The 14,649-nt window shown below is 35.0% G+C and overlaps 1 long non-coding RNA gene across 1 annotated transcript; it reads left to right on the forward strand.

Annotated features, from left to right (window-relative positions):
* The first annotated feature begins 327 nt into the window (after positions 1-327).
* On the forward strand, positions 328-14,145 carry LOC120775212. The gene is made up of 2 exons (XR_005705302.1): positions 328-692; positions 13,918-14,145. It is a non-coding gene; the product is annotated as an uncharacterized LOC120775212 (long non-coding RNA).
* Positions 14,146-14,649: the final 504 nt, after the last annotated feature.

Here is a 14,649-nt window from a genome sequence, read left to right on the forward strand (position 1 = left end):
ATTTGTTTAAGATGAAATGAGACAAACAATTGTCAATGTTGGTTTGGAACTGCGCATGCTATTTTATGTTTTACTTATTTCAGTGGTTAAAAAAAGAGACGGAACGTTTGTGAATACATCATTGTTCCGTCGTCAACCTGATTACTGGTGATTCGTTGCAGACAGGAATATTGACTATGTACTTTAGCCTCTCAAAACAATTACACACAATAGGCGGAGTTTACAATGCAACTGAAGAGAGGGCAGCTGCTAATCCCTGGCAACGGAATTGATCTGTGAAAAGTGCAAAGGGGTGGAGTAACTTAACTACAGTGTGGTAAAGTGATTTAGTAAATCCGACGAGCTTTTAAATTTATTTGAAGAGTTTTGTATATTTGGAATGCATTTCTTTCTACTGCGTTAATTTAATTTATATACCTTCCTAGTAGCATAAAATTGAACGTAAACATAAAAATTAATAAACTCGAGGAATATTCGTATAATGAAAATATAAAATATGTATTAAGATCGGTTTCTCCAGCTTAGTTTGCAATCTTCGTATGTATCATTTTGAACGGAACTAGAAATAAGTCCTTATTAACAAACTCAGCGTACTATTGACTTTCGACAGTGCTGTTTTGTTGTGAAATTGTTATAATACATCTGGGCTGTAGGGCGGCTGCGGAAGCGTAGAGATGCCGGCTTTGGTTAAGGTCCGTATCCAGCTCTTAAGTAATTGCTCAAGAAAAAAATCCTTATTTCTTGAGCTGTAGTCAAGTAATTTTAACAGCTGGTTATGCATTGTGAATGATGCACATTAGAAGAGCAAGTGAAAATAAACAAAGAAATTAAACTTATGTGTATTATGTTATGTTATTATAGTATTTAAATATTTTCATTGCGATTTAAGGAATATGGATGAAGACTGGTAAGTTTGAATTTTCTTCAAGAAACAATTGTTGATTTCATGTTTCTTCATAAAACCAGTATTGTCATATTCGCATTTTATTGAAAAAATGTATTAAAAATTAGTGGTAGATTTCATCTGAGCTGCATACTAGCAGCAGAAAATTTACCGCAGGAAATTTGCTTAACCATTTCTTAAGCGTTTTTTTTACATGAAGTTTTTACATTCCTTGAGAGCGGACCCAATTGACCTTTCGTTTGAGTCTCTTAAGGACTTCCACGTAAAACTTGGCCTTGACGGTTTGCCCAGGAAGAACTAATTCATGGTGGACGAAGCATTTGATGTCAAAAAAGACAAAAAGCATCGTTTTCACTTTAGATTTGCTTATTCATATACGACTTCTTCCCGGCCCTCTAACAAGGTGCCACCAAGAAACACCACTTCTTGATAAAGCAACATCTGGGTAAGCCTGCTTGATCATATCAAAAGTCTCTGTTGCAGATTTACCAAGTTTCACATAGAATTTAATTGCGTACCTCCGCTCTAACAAACGCTGCATTTTCGGCTTGTACCACTCACAGAAACACGTCGCGCGAAAATGTTTATCCTGACTCTCCAGATGCTCGGAGACAACGCGCACGCACCGAAGTACAGTCGCGGCGGAAGAAAATCAGTCCTATTACTTTCCGGACAAACCCTGTACATACATACCTGTATTTTCAGAAACAAGTAAGGAGAACAAATTAGTTTCATTACTACATTCTGCTGCGTGCTCAAAGTCTTTTTCTAGATGCAAATTGAATACTATGTATCGAATTTTGTTTAAATCGACAAGTAGCTTCTGAGATATGGGATTTCACCCAAAGATGAGCATGCCGCAGCCGTTGCCCTACGTGAAATTATGTGTTTTGAAATGAAAGGAAAGTTGAATTTATATTGTGTTGAAAATCATTTATTTGTGATTTTTCAAATTTTTTTTTGATGTAGCGCAGCTTGATAAACAAAATTGTTTGGTTTCTGTTCTGGGGCGTAAATGTATAGAGAAGATGGGTTTCCAACTCGTGAAGACGCCACGTATATCTGGCCGTGTGAAAAACATAGCATTTCTAGATTTATGCCACACTCTTCTGGCGACTATCCTTGTGTCCTGTTGATTGTCATCGCAAATGCAATTTTCTCTGGAAACTGAATACGTTTGAACTGAAATGGCTGTCCCCTTGTAATCGATAACTGCGTCACAATCAGTCGGGTTCCATTACACATTTTCGGCGCATGAAGAGTGTGAAACATAATAATGACAGATCTAACTTTGAGGCGCAAATGATGCTGCGGCATACCAAACCTCTCCAAAGAATTTAGAAATTCCACTGGATAATTCTCGGCTTCTTCATAGTCAAGACGATCGATCGATTTGTATGAGCGACAACATCGGTACTTTGGAAGCTAAAATTGCACGTGCTCTCAAGCAATCGTAGTTACGATAATTTGGCCAATGTTCGGATAAACATTCCTGATGAGTTCATCTTTCGTTGAAGTGAATTGACGAAAGGCAGGTGAAATTGATATCAAACCACTGGAAGTATCAACCGGAATTTGCCCATTTCCAATTCTTAGCAAATACGATGTAAAATTTCTTTGAATTAGACAATAATGGCGAATATGGTACGATCCATGTGTTGTCAAATCCGATATTCACGTCTCTAAACTAAATGCTAAATGTTCTGGCATTGTCGTCTGGTGAACGACGCCGATACAGTGAATATCCATCATTTTCAGTATGCTTTTCCGAAAGAAAAGCACGTGGATAGTGTTTCGTGCATTTATTGTCAGACATACAAACCGAAGTGGTATTGTGATGTCGGCAAGGCCCATGAACCATATTGTTTTTCACCAGTACGTATAATTCTGGATCTATCTCGGGATCAGAAATTTCCGCAGAAATGATTTCATCAATTTGATCTGGTGTAACCACCATCCCCATCCAAAGAAGAATGTGTGCGTGCGGTAAACCTCTTTTTTGCTACTCAACAGAATACATCCAGCATCGAACAGCATCATATATACTATACATTGCTTCAAGATAAAATCCATCAAACATCGCAGCTGTTGTTTGAAAAGTGGTGCTGTGACATCGTGACGATCGCTTGCTGATTGACCGCGATCCATAATCCCGCCCGTATGTCATTGCATCCTTGCCTTGGGCTGCCATACGTTGATAGCAAAAAGAACGCCGACCGATATTAGCGCGATCTCTTCTTGGCTTCCTAACAAATTTCAATCTGTAATTGATCACTTTGTGTGAAACACACATAAAGTTTTCACTGAATAATTTTCAATAATTTTTCATTTGAACGGCCGGAATCAAAAAGCAAGCGACCGAAATTGAACGATTCAAATAATTTACAAATAAAAATAATGAAAAACAAGTAAGGAAGGGCTAAGTTCGGGTGTCACCGAACATTTTATACTCTCGCATGATAAAGTGATAATCGAGATTTCATTATCCGTCATTTACATATTTTTCAAATACCGTATTTGTGCAAAGTTTTATTCCGCTATCATCTTTGGTTCCTAATGTATATATTATACAGAGAAGGCATCAGATGGAATTCAAAATAGTGTTACATTGGAAGAAGGCGTGGTTGTGAACCGATTTCACCGATACATCGTACATGTCATCAGGGTGTTAAGAAAATATTATATATCGAATTTCATTGAAATCGGTTGAGTAGTTCCTGAGATATGGTTTTTGGTCCATAAGTGGGCGACGCCACGCCCATTTTCAATTTAAAACAAGTAAGGAAGGGCTAAGTTCGGGTGTCACCGAACATTTTATACTCTCGCATTATAAAGTGATAATCGAGGTTTCATTATCCGTCATTTACATATTTTTCAAATACCGTATTTGTGTAAAGTTTTATTCCGCTATCATCATTGGTTCCTAACGTACATATACATATATTATACAGAGAAGGCATCAGATGGAATTCAAAATAGCGTTATATTGAAAGAAAGCGAGGTTGTGAACCGATTTCAACCATATTTCGTACATGTCATCAGGGTGTTAAGAAAATATTATATATCGAATTTCATTGAAATCGGTCTAGTAGTTCGTGAGATATGGTTTTTGGCCCATAAGTTCAAACATTTGAGGTGTAATGAGGTATAGTTATGATTGTGGGTAAGCAGTTACAGTTGTAGGACTATACCCAATTTCTACTCTTGCGATGTCGAGGTCGCCGCGCACCCTAGAAACGTGAGTAACCCTTGGGTAAGATGCGAAAGCCAATCCGTGTGGAACCTGAGCTCACGGCTAAAACAGAGGAAGCTGCAGGGGAGCTACTCCGACTTATCCGGTTTAAGAGTTCGATGAAGTCTAATAGCAGCGTCTTTTTACCAGAGGTGCGGCTGCGAGCGGCTCACTAAAGAAGGCATCTTTAGCTGATCGACTTGGCAGGTGCCCTACACATGGTTGTCTGTAGTACTAGATGCCAGTACAAGAAAATTCATCAACCTACTTGACTGTCTCCGGATCGAAAAGTTCGTGACTACACCAGTGTCCTTAACGTGCGTACACTCCGATGACCTAACATCGACTCGGACCACTATCTTGTTGTGGCGGAGATACATACCCGCCTCCATACGGTAAATCAAGACCGTCAAAAAATACAGGGAAGGTATGATGCCGAGAAGCTACTATCACAACCGACATCGAAACCGTTTTCTACTCGACCAACACTCCTGTCCTCTGAGAGCACTCTTCAGCAACTCGTTATAAGGGAATTGTACGACGGCATTTCAAGCTTCTTACGTACAGCTGAAAGCGAAACCATTGGTTTTCGTAAAGTTCGGAAGAACCGCTGGTACGATGAGGACTGTCGTGTCGCAGTGGAGAGAAAGCAGATAGCCTACAGGAGTAATGCTTGAAAATTCTACGAAAAGACGCGGCGACTATCGGAAAGTTTCAAAACCAGAGTGGCTGATGTTCAGAGCATACTTAAGTTATGGAGGAAACACTTCTCCAGCCTGCTGAATGGCACTGAAAGTTGAACATCTGGAGATGGCGAAAAGCCATTACAGGCCTGAAGAACAACAAAGCGGCAAGAGCCCATGGATTACCGACCCAACTATTGAAATACGGCATCGAAGAACTCACAAGGTGCATGCATCAGCCCCTTTGCAAGATATCGTCGTCGTTTTTGTCCTTTGTGCAGTGGCAATGGCGTGTACCGTAGACGATGGAACGATGAGCTATACGGGATATACCGCGACATTGAACTGAGCGATTTTTGTTGTGATACTTTAAATGGTTTAGGAGGTATGTACATTAAACCTCTTCGAAGGCGGAGTTACTCCCACTTTTTTCAGAGAAACATGAGTGCCAAGTTATCATTAAGATATCTCAATTTTTACTAAAGTTATAGCTTGCACAGATGGAAGAATGTATAGACAGTCACCAGGATTTGAGCTCGTCTCTTCATCCTGATCATTTATATATACAAAACCAAATCTATGTCGATTAGTTTTAGGTAATACATACAATCGTTGGGACAAAGCTATTATATTCTGTAGTAACATCGTGTAAGAGAATACAAATTGAATAGCTCTCTATAAATTGTTGGCGCTTTATAAATGAAAAAAACATTAAATGTCAAAGTACATATTTATATAATGAGATAAAAATTACAAAATAAATATATGTATATTATTACATGTCAGTAAATATCACAATACATGCCAGGTTAAATATGTACCTGACATTGAATATTCCACAATCGCCATACGTTTCCACTGACGTGTTTTTGGAGGAACAAAATCATCTGTAGCAAAATATATCAACAAAAGTATTTCGGCAACTAAATAGTGGACATATTGACAAGATTTTATTTATTCCATTAGATGACTTAATCTCATAATTTTAAATTGAAACTGTAAGTAATTAAAAACGATTATTTGTAAGAATTCTCTTCAATGTTGAATAGTCACACCAAATTAGCTGGCTAAGCTGATGGGCGATAAGCTGAAGCAACTTGAGAAACAAGTTCTGTTAATGGGGTCAGTTGAACCACTAACATTTGGAATGTTAGTAATTAAAAGCTTTGTAGTCTTTACAAATTTTATGATGTTTGTAAATGAAAAGTGTTAAGTTTATATGTATGTAGTCATATTTCATATTAAACTTAAAAGCCTAAATTATAGTATATTTGATTATTATACAATATCTATTTCCAATTAATAATTTTTTCAATATTAAGGATTAGTAGTGTTTAATAATAAATATATGTATATATACTATATATTAGGGTGGGTGAAAGAAACATTTTTTTTCGCATGATACTCTGAAAAATTGATTGATATACATTTCTATTAAAAGCTCTCCAAGTATAAGCTCTTTATTGTAACGGTAAGGTCTTCCGCTTAATACTTTTTTACTTTTGTCATCATTCCTCGCTCCCAACTACTTGAAAACAGAATTCGTTTTCTGGATTTTCTGGCAAATTAAATGACCTACAAAATGCTTTTGCAAGATAAAAGTAGAAATGATTATTTTTATTTATTTATTTTATTTACTAAATTATTTGTACCTTAATATTTTTATACGCTTGTAACCAGTTGCTATAGAGTATTATAGTTTTGCTCACCTAACGGTTGTACGTATCACCTAAAACTAATCGAGATACATATGGGGTTATATACTATATATAAATGATCAGGGTGACGAGAAAAGTTTAAATCCGTTTGACTGTCTGTCTGTTCGTCCGTGCAAGCTGAAACTTGATATGCAGTTATAGGAACTTCTACCGACAGTGTATTAAAAAGTACGAAAAGCGCGATAAATCAATAACTAATCGCCACAGATATCTACATTAAATTTTACCACCGAGAAGGGATGAGGGCTTTATGGGAGACCGTGTGAAAATTAGACGATGAGCGTGACACCTCCAACTTTTAGGTGAAACCCCATATCTCGGGACCCGTCCAACCGATTTCGACAAAATTTGGTACGTGGCAGTTTTTTGATATTCTTATGTCTCATTGTAGAAATGGACGAAATCAGACAACAACATCGCCTACCTCTCATATAACATAATTTTAAATTCCACTTTATTCGTTCAGTTTTCAGTACGCAAATCAAGGAGCGTTTAATATAACGGTATAAAACTTTGCACGAAAAATGTCTTTAGTGTGTGCCACCTTAGGACCAAAAATTGTTTATATCCCATGAAAACTGTTCAAGCCCATAGGTACCGAGTATTTTGACCCCGGTACCTATAGTTGACTTTTGATCGAAAATGTCGGTCAATGTGTGATATATATTACTGAAATTAAAGGATATTCTTTCTGTTATAACGGTTAGTCTGTATGCCAAAAATGGGTTAAATCGGACCAATGCTTCCCTTAGCCCCCATATACTTAATATAAATATTTTCGAAATTCGGGGTGACTTTGTATCGCATATATCCGCCAATACGTGAGTTATCTCAATGAAAATAAGAAAGCGGGGGTTATTTATAGCGAAAATATGTATATATAGGTTGTCAAAAAAGTCTTGCGGTATTTTCGCTAGTTGGCGCTGAAAGCGCGTAGTTCTAGTTTTATTCGTCGCATCGGGTCATTCTATACCTTTTTGGAAAGCTCATTTCACGCGCTAACACATGTTTGATTGATTGTCGTTTCTTTTAAGTCGTTCGTGAGTTATAGCGTCGCAAACATGGAGCGAAATAAAGAGAAAATACGGTATATTTTACAGTACTACTCGTACTACGATAAAGGCAAAAATGCATCTCAAGCCGCCAATAAAATTTGTGCAGTTTATGGACCCGATACAGTTTCCATTTCCACCGCACAACGATGGTTTCAACGTTTTCGTTCTGGTGTAGATGCGCCACGCTCCGGAAGGCCTGTCGTCGAAAATTGCGATAAAATCGCTGAATTGGTCGAAAGAGACCGGCATAGTAGCAGCCGTAGCATCGGTCAAGAGCTGGGCATGAGTCATCAAAAATTCATTTCAATTTCAATAAAAAAAAAAATATTCAATAAAAATACCGCAAGACTTTTTAACAACCCATTATATAACGAATATTAGCATTTTCATTTACTTTACTCTATATGATGGGTTTTACACCTTATAGCATTTCCCTGGCTTTGAGTTTGCAAGTTGCTAGCGTAGAAAATGTTCGGCTGCACCCGAACTTAGCCCTTTCTTATTTGTTCGTTTTTATACTCTCGCAACAATGTTGCTAAGGAGAGTATTATAGTTTTGTTCACATAACGGTTGTTTGTAAGTCCTAAAACTAAAAGAGTCAGATATAGGGTTATATATACCAAAGTGATCAGGGTGACGAGTAGAGTCGAAATCCGGATGTCTGTCTGTCCGTCCGTCCGTCTGTCCGTCCGTCCGTGCAAAGCTGTAACTTGAGTAAAAATTGAGATATCATGATGAAACTTGGTACACGTATTCCTTGGCTCCATAAGAAGGTTAAGTTCGAAGATGGGCAAAATCGGCCCACTGCCACGCCCACAAAATGGCGGAAACCGAAAACCTATAAAGTGTCATAACTAAGCCATAAATAAAGATATTAAAGTGAAATTTAGCACAAGGGATCGCATTATGGAGGGGCATATTTGGACGTAATTTTTTTGGAAAAGTAGGCGTTACCCCGCCCCCTACTAAGTTTTATGTATATATCTCGGAAACTACGATAGCTATGTCAACCAAACTCTACAGAGTCGTTTTCTTCAGGCATTTCTATATACAGTTCAAAAATGGAAGAAATCGGATATTAACCACGCCCACCTCCCATACAAAGGTTATGTTGAAAATCACTAAAAGTGCGTTAACCGACTAAAAAAAAACGTCAGAAACACTAAATTTTACGGAAGAAATTGTAGAAGGAAGCTGCACCCAGGCTTTTTTGAAAAATTGAAAATGGGCGTGGCCTCGCCCACTTATGGACCAAAAACCATATCTCAGGAACTACTAGACCGATTTCAATGAAATTCGGTATATAATATTTTCTTAACACCTTGATGACATGTACGAAATATAGGTGAAATCGGTTCACAACCACGCCTTCTTCCAATATAACGCTATTTTGAATTCCATCTGATACCTTTTCTGTGTAATATATACATACATTAGGCACCAATGATGATAGCGGAATAAAACTTTACACAAATACGGTATTTGAAAAATATGTAAATGACGTATAATGAAATTTCGATTATCACTTTATCATGCGAGAGTATAAAATGTTCGGTGACACCCGAACTTAGCCCTTCCTTACTTGTTCGTTTTTGTTTTTGTATTTTCCTTTGATAGACATTAATGGTTGACGACGTATGTATGTCTCGTAAATGCTGAACTTAATTGAAAAATTATGTGGAACATTTTTGAAGAGCAGAAATTTTGCTATAATACTTTGAGCTTTGAATTTCAAAATTATCATAGTCTTATAAGAAATTGTATGGTTTTCGAAAATGATTCCTTCTTTGTCACTTTTTCGTTATTTTGTTTTTTTATTTTCATTTGATAGGCATAGATGTTTGCCGATGGATATCTCGTAAGTGCTCAACTTAATCGTTTGCAATTTAATATTATGTTTTTTCATTAATATTCAAAAGAAGAAACAAATTTGCTTTAATATAGTCAAACTTCAACTGTTTATATCCTTTAATTCCTTACAAAATTCACAAAACGAAATATGTTTTCAAGCAGTTGGAAGCGAAAGACTTTTTATATCTGATAATAAGAAAAAAATTAACAACCGTTAGGTTTAATATATGAACATATTATTTACAAATAATGATATTTCCGGTGTAAAAATCTATTGAACACGAAATTTTATATGGAAGATCAGTTCAATTATTATTATCCTTTTTATTAGAAATATTCTTTTGTTTGTGAATTGTTTTACATTTGTCATAAATGAGTTATAAACTATACTCTCTTTTAAATTGGATCAAACTGGACACAGTGTGCTAAATTTTACTAAAATCGGTTCAGTAGTTTAGGAATTTACTCCGTAGAAATGGTGACACGTAATTTACACACGTACATTGATGATATACATATATTATATGTATATTACATCACTTTGTACAAATTCTTATTAAAATTTTGCAGTTAAATTTCAGCGTATAGAACAATAGATATCGGCAATGCTTTCCTCAGAAGGCAATAAATTATTACGCAAAAATATTAATTATCTATAGAATGCATTTACATTTAGTTTCACATTTTTTTTTTAAATAGTTTTAAAAACTAAATATACGACGTAGGAATATGTGAGGCAAATAAACACAACCCTTGTCATAAATTTTGGTTGCGCCTCCGTGTGAGCGTGTATTTGTAGACATACATATCATACATAGGTATTGTATTTACTTACCATTTCGCTTTATGATCCCATCAAGGCAAATGTCATATTAAAGATAAATCCAACTCAAAGCCGACAAAAAGGTAAACACTTTTTAATTATTAAAAAATGGCATTTAACTGCAGAAAGAAAAGATTTTTGTTTCAATCGAAGAGTTATTGGACTAAGCATAACTTAAGCAAAAGTAATGCCCGTTTACGTGCGTTCAAATCGATTGACCATAGCTAATTATCAACAGTTTATTTAATACAAATATTGTAAAGTAGTACGTGTTAAATATGTTAAATGAAAAAAATGTTTCAAATGATATATAAATTTACTTAATACTCAAAAACATTTCAAAAAATGATTTTTGATTCATTTAGAATATTTTATAAAGGCGCGGCTTGTCAATGTCTCCAAACAATAATCCCATAAGCCGCTTACGGATATCAGTGCGGTCCGTCCTCTTTATAAGTAATTTGATTTTCTCTTTGGAACGAAATGAAATAACAGCTTTTTTTTGCTTTGCAACTGAAGCATGTCAATAACTTAGTATCGCAAAATTTGAGTTTCTCACAAGTGTAGCTACGAATGTGTATAGGATATGAAAATTTCAATTCGAAGGTAAACAAAACAATGAAGACAGGGTTAGGTTCAGACGGAACCAAACATTTGATTATAAGGAATGGAAATGTTTTCAAATCAAAAAACAAGTAAGAAAGGACTAAGGTGCAAATCGTCAACCAAAGGGTAGGAATCAAAACATGTACATATATGTACATACAGTTGAACTTCCCTAACTCGAATCACCATAATCCACAAAAACAATCGAGTTAGAGAGACTTTGAGTTATGGAAGGAAATTTGTATGAAATTTTCTTCTATTAACAATTTAAGAGTTTGAGTTATGGAAAACTTCGAGTTACCATATACATATATACTTGTACAATATATAACTCATACAGTGACGGGCATATTCGATAAAAGGTTTGTTAGAAAACCGAAAATCATTATACTTATGTAGTATATGGGAATTGATGGTAGTATCTACCCGATTTTATTTATTTTTTTCATTATACTACATACTATTAATATGCCACATCATAAAATGTTTTCTGAGGTTCATTAAGATACATCACATACCATTACCAATCATATAGAGAAAGGTCACCTGTATGTTGTTAGGTGAACAAAACTGTTATACTCTGTAGCAAAATGCTGCTAGAGTATAAACTTTTTTTATTGAATAGTTTATTTTAATAGTATTTATTGTTTGTCATAGGCACAAAAAAGCGTGGACTGATTTATTAGTAACAGTATAAAGATATCAACGCCTTTCATCGATTTTATACCAAGTTTATATCGGTCAATATTGATGAAACTAAGTAAGCTTCTTTTCTGACTCTTCTTAGCTATCTTTTATCAAAAATTATTTCTGTCATTAAGATTCATATTTTCAGTAACATTGAAATAAAATATTTGGCTTAGTACCAATAATTAGTAAATCATACTAATATTGTAAATGCGAATGTAAGTTTGTTTGTTACGCTTTCACGCAAAAACTACTTAACCGATCATCATGAAACTTTGTACATATACTCCTGAAGGTATTAAAAGTAAAATAGGGTACTTTATGTTAAAAACAAAAATTTTTTTAAGAAATATATAAAAATTGTTTGTCAAAAAATCGTCAAATTTAGCTACTTCAACGCCATCTAGCATAACAGTAATGAAGTTTCAACCATGAATACTGTAATACCGTCCCACTGTATTACCGGCGGTGACGACAATATCTAATTCAATTGAATATACATAGTTTCAAATGTTTGTAACTGTTCTATATTTATTATTATTTTCTTCTGTCGTTACATGCAGTATAAAACTATTAAAATTTTTGAGGTAATCAGTAATTTTTGTGGTTAGCAGTCACTTTATTATTATAGATCTTACTCGCTGATGTTAATTATTACTCTGCTTTTCTTAGAAAATGCCTCGAAAATCTGGTATATCCACAATTTCATCGCGGGCCCGTGAACGAATATGAGGGTGCATCCTCAAAATGACGTGGATTCAGGACTTTACGCAGAAATGTTGTTGAAAATTGGTGATGGTTGTTTAGATGTTGACGTTGAAGTCTATATATTTCTGTCAAGAGAATTTTGTAATTTAGTAGAAAGTGATGTGGATCTCAATGCTAATGTTTTTCCGGAATTGCAACAAAATTTGTGTAGTGATCAGTGGTTGTGGGCAAGAGCAATATTAGCACCAAGAAATGAAATTGTTAATAGGATCAACACTGACATTTTAAACGGGGTTCAAGGAGAAATGAAGGAATATTTGAAATGGATACAATTATAGATACGAAACTAAGTACTTCATATCCTGTGGAGTTTTTAAATTCACTTGAACTTTCGGGTGTATCGTCACATGAACTTCAATTGAAACTAAATGTACCAGTGATGCTTATTCGAAATCTAGATGCTCCTCGGCTATGTAATGGAACAAAGCTTCGGATAACAAAATTGGGACAGAACATACTTGGTGCTACTATTTTAACAGGTGTCGGTAAGAGAAATAGTGTTATAATACCTCGGATACCAATTATTCCCACTGACCTTCCATTCCAATTTAAAAGGGTTCAGTTTCCCGTCAAGCTTAGCTTTGCTGTTACTATAAACAAGGCACAAGGACAAACATTACAGGTAGCAGGGGTGCATTTAGAAAACCCATGCTTCTCTCATGGTCAACTTTATGTAGCCTGTTCACGTGTATCTAATGCCCAGAAACACAGATTTGCACCCGACGGAAAACTTATAACATTGTCTACAAAAATATTCTAGATTAATACTTTGTATTTTATTTTTTTAAATTGTTAGAATTCAGAATTATTTATTTTTGTTACGGTGAAATATATTTTAACATTTGTTGTTGCATTTCAATACGCATATTTTAAGGTGTTAAAACTTCATTGTCTGTAATAATTTTTAAAAATTGTTGATCTCAGCCAAGCAATAAAATTTAGTTATCATTTTGACTATTTTCTATTATTATACCCTTACCCTTTATCTCTCATACTTATTTAATGGCTCCACTGCGGGCGAAGCCGCGGGTAAAAAGCTAGTATCATATAAGCTTATATGGAATATAGTATAATATTTCGATTAGTTTAGGTTATACAAATGACCGTTAATTGAATAAAACCGTAAAAGTTTAATAAAATAGCAAAATTTCACCTTTACGTTCGATTCGTTTTTAAATAATAGTAGAACTGACATTAGAGCGATAGTGAGTACATGATTAATTATACATACAAAAACATATTCAGCTATAAATTATTGAATGCCTTTGTTGCGATCTTCAACAGCTCAGCAATTTTTTTCACATGTTTATAGGATTCTGTGGTCAATTTCCGTTCTGCTTCTGTTAAATCCTGTTATTAAATGATATCAATAAACTGATGACATTTGGTTGCTGTACAACGTGTGATATTAAATTAAAACAAAAGATAGAACAGTCTCCAAATTTCTTTCAAGACAGGCAACTCTAAAATTGTAAATGGTATATGTAGTCGGAGCTTAAGGAATAAAGTTTGCTTTGAAACTAAAAAATATTTTTACTATACTTATTCACTTCTGTATTGATTTTATTTTTTCTTTACTCCTTTTTCCAGAATAACACAACACCAGAATGAACCGCAATAGCAGATTGGTTCATCCTTAGCAGAGCGAGACAGTTTTCTAAAGGTTTAACGTTACGTATTGTGCAATCATGGAATAAAAATTAACCATTTCTTTCCTATGTATTTCTTGTTTGTAAATTTCAGTAAATTTGTTAAACGTGCGCTTTTATGCTTCGTTAACGCCTCATACATTTTGATAATAAAAGAAGTTCAAAATAACATGCGAGCAATTTACTATAACTAACTGGTTGTCGACCGCCTCAGCTTAGTAAATAAGTAACTAACTGAATAAATAAATTTCTTAGCATAACAAACTAATACAAAAACGTTTACTTGTAAATGCATGTACACATACAATAAATATGTACGCTCATAGGAGACCACGCTTACAATCAAATAGGTGCCGTGGTTAGCAGTGGTGGCGACCAACTTTGAGGCTATATCTGGTTAGGGTTTTTGCAACAATGCTAACAATTCGTTTCGTTTCGATGCAATCCAATGCTCTTATGTACTTCCAAGTTGAACTATGAGGAAGGGCAGGGAATTTAAATGTTGATTTTTCAACATTAAAGCCAACCACCTGTAATGAACTGACGCCACAATTACATTTACTTGCTACGACATTCGTTAGTCACACCATGAGGTACCCGGTTACAAATGGCCAGGTTACTGAAACCACTCAGAACATTTCGTGTTCCTCAGCAATAAAGCAAACTAATATTT

The sequence above is a fragment of the Bactrocera tryoni genome, chromosome 4 (genome assembly GCF_016617805.1).
Source record: "Bactrocera tryoni isolate S06 chromosome 4, CSIRO_BtryS06_freeze2, whole genome shotgun sequence".
NCBI lineage: Eukaryota > Metazoa > Arthropoda > Insecta > Diptera > Tephritidae > Bactrocera > Bactrocera tryoni.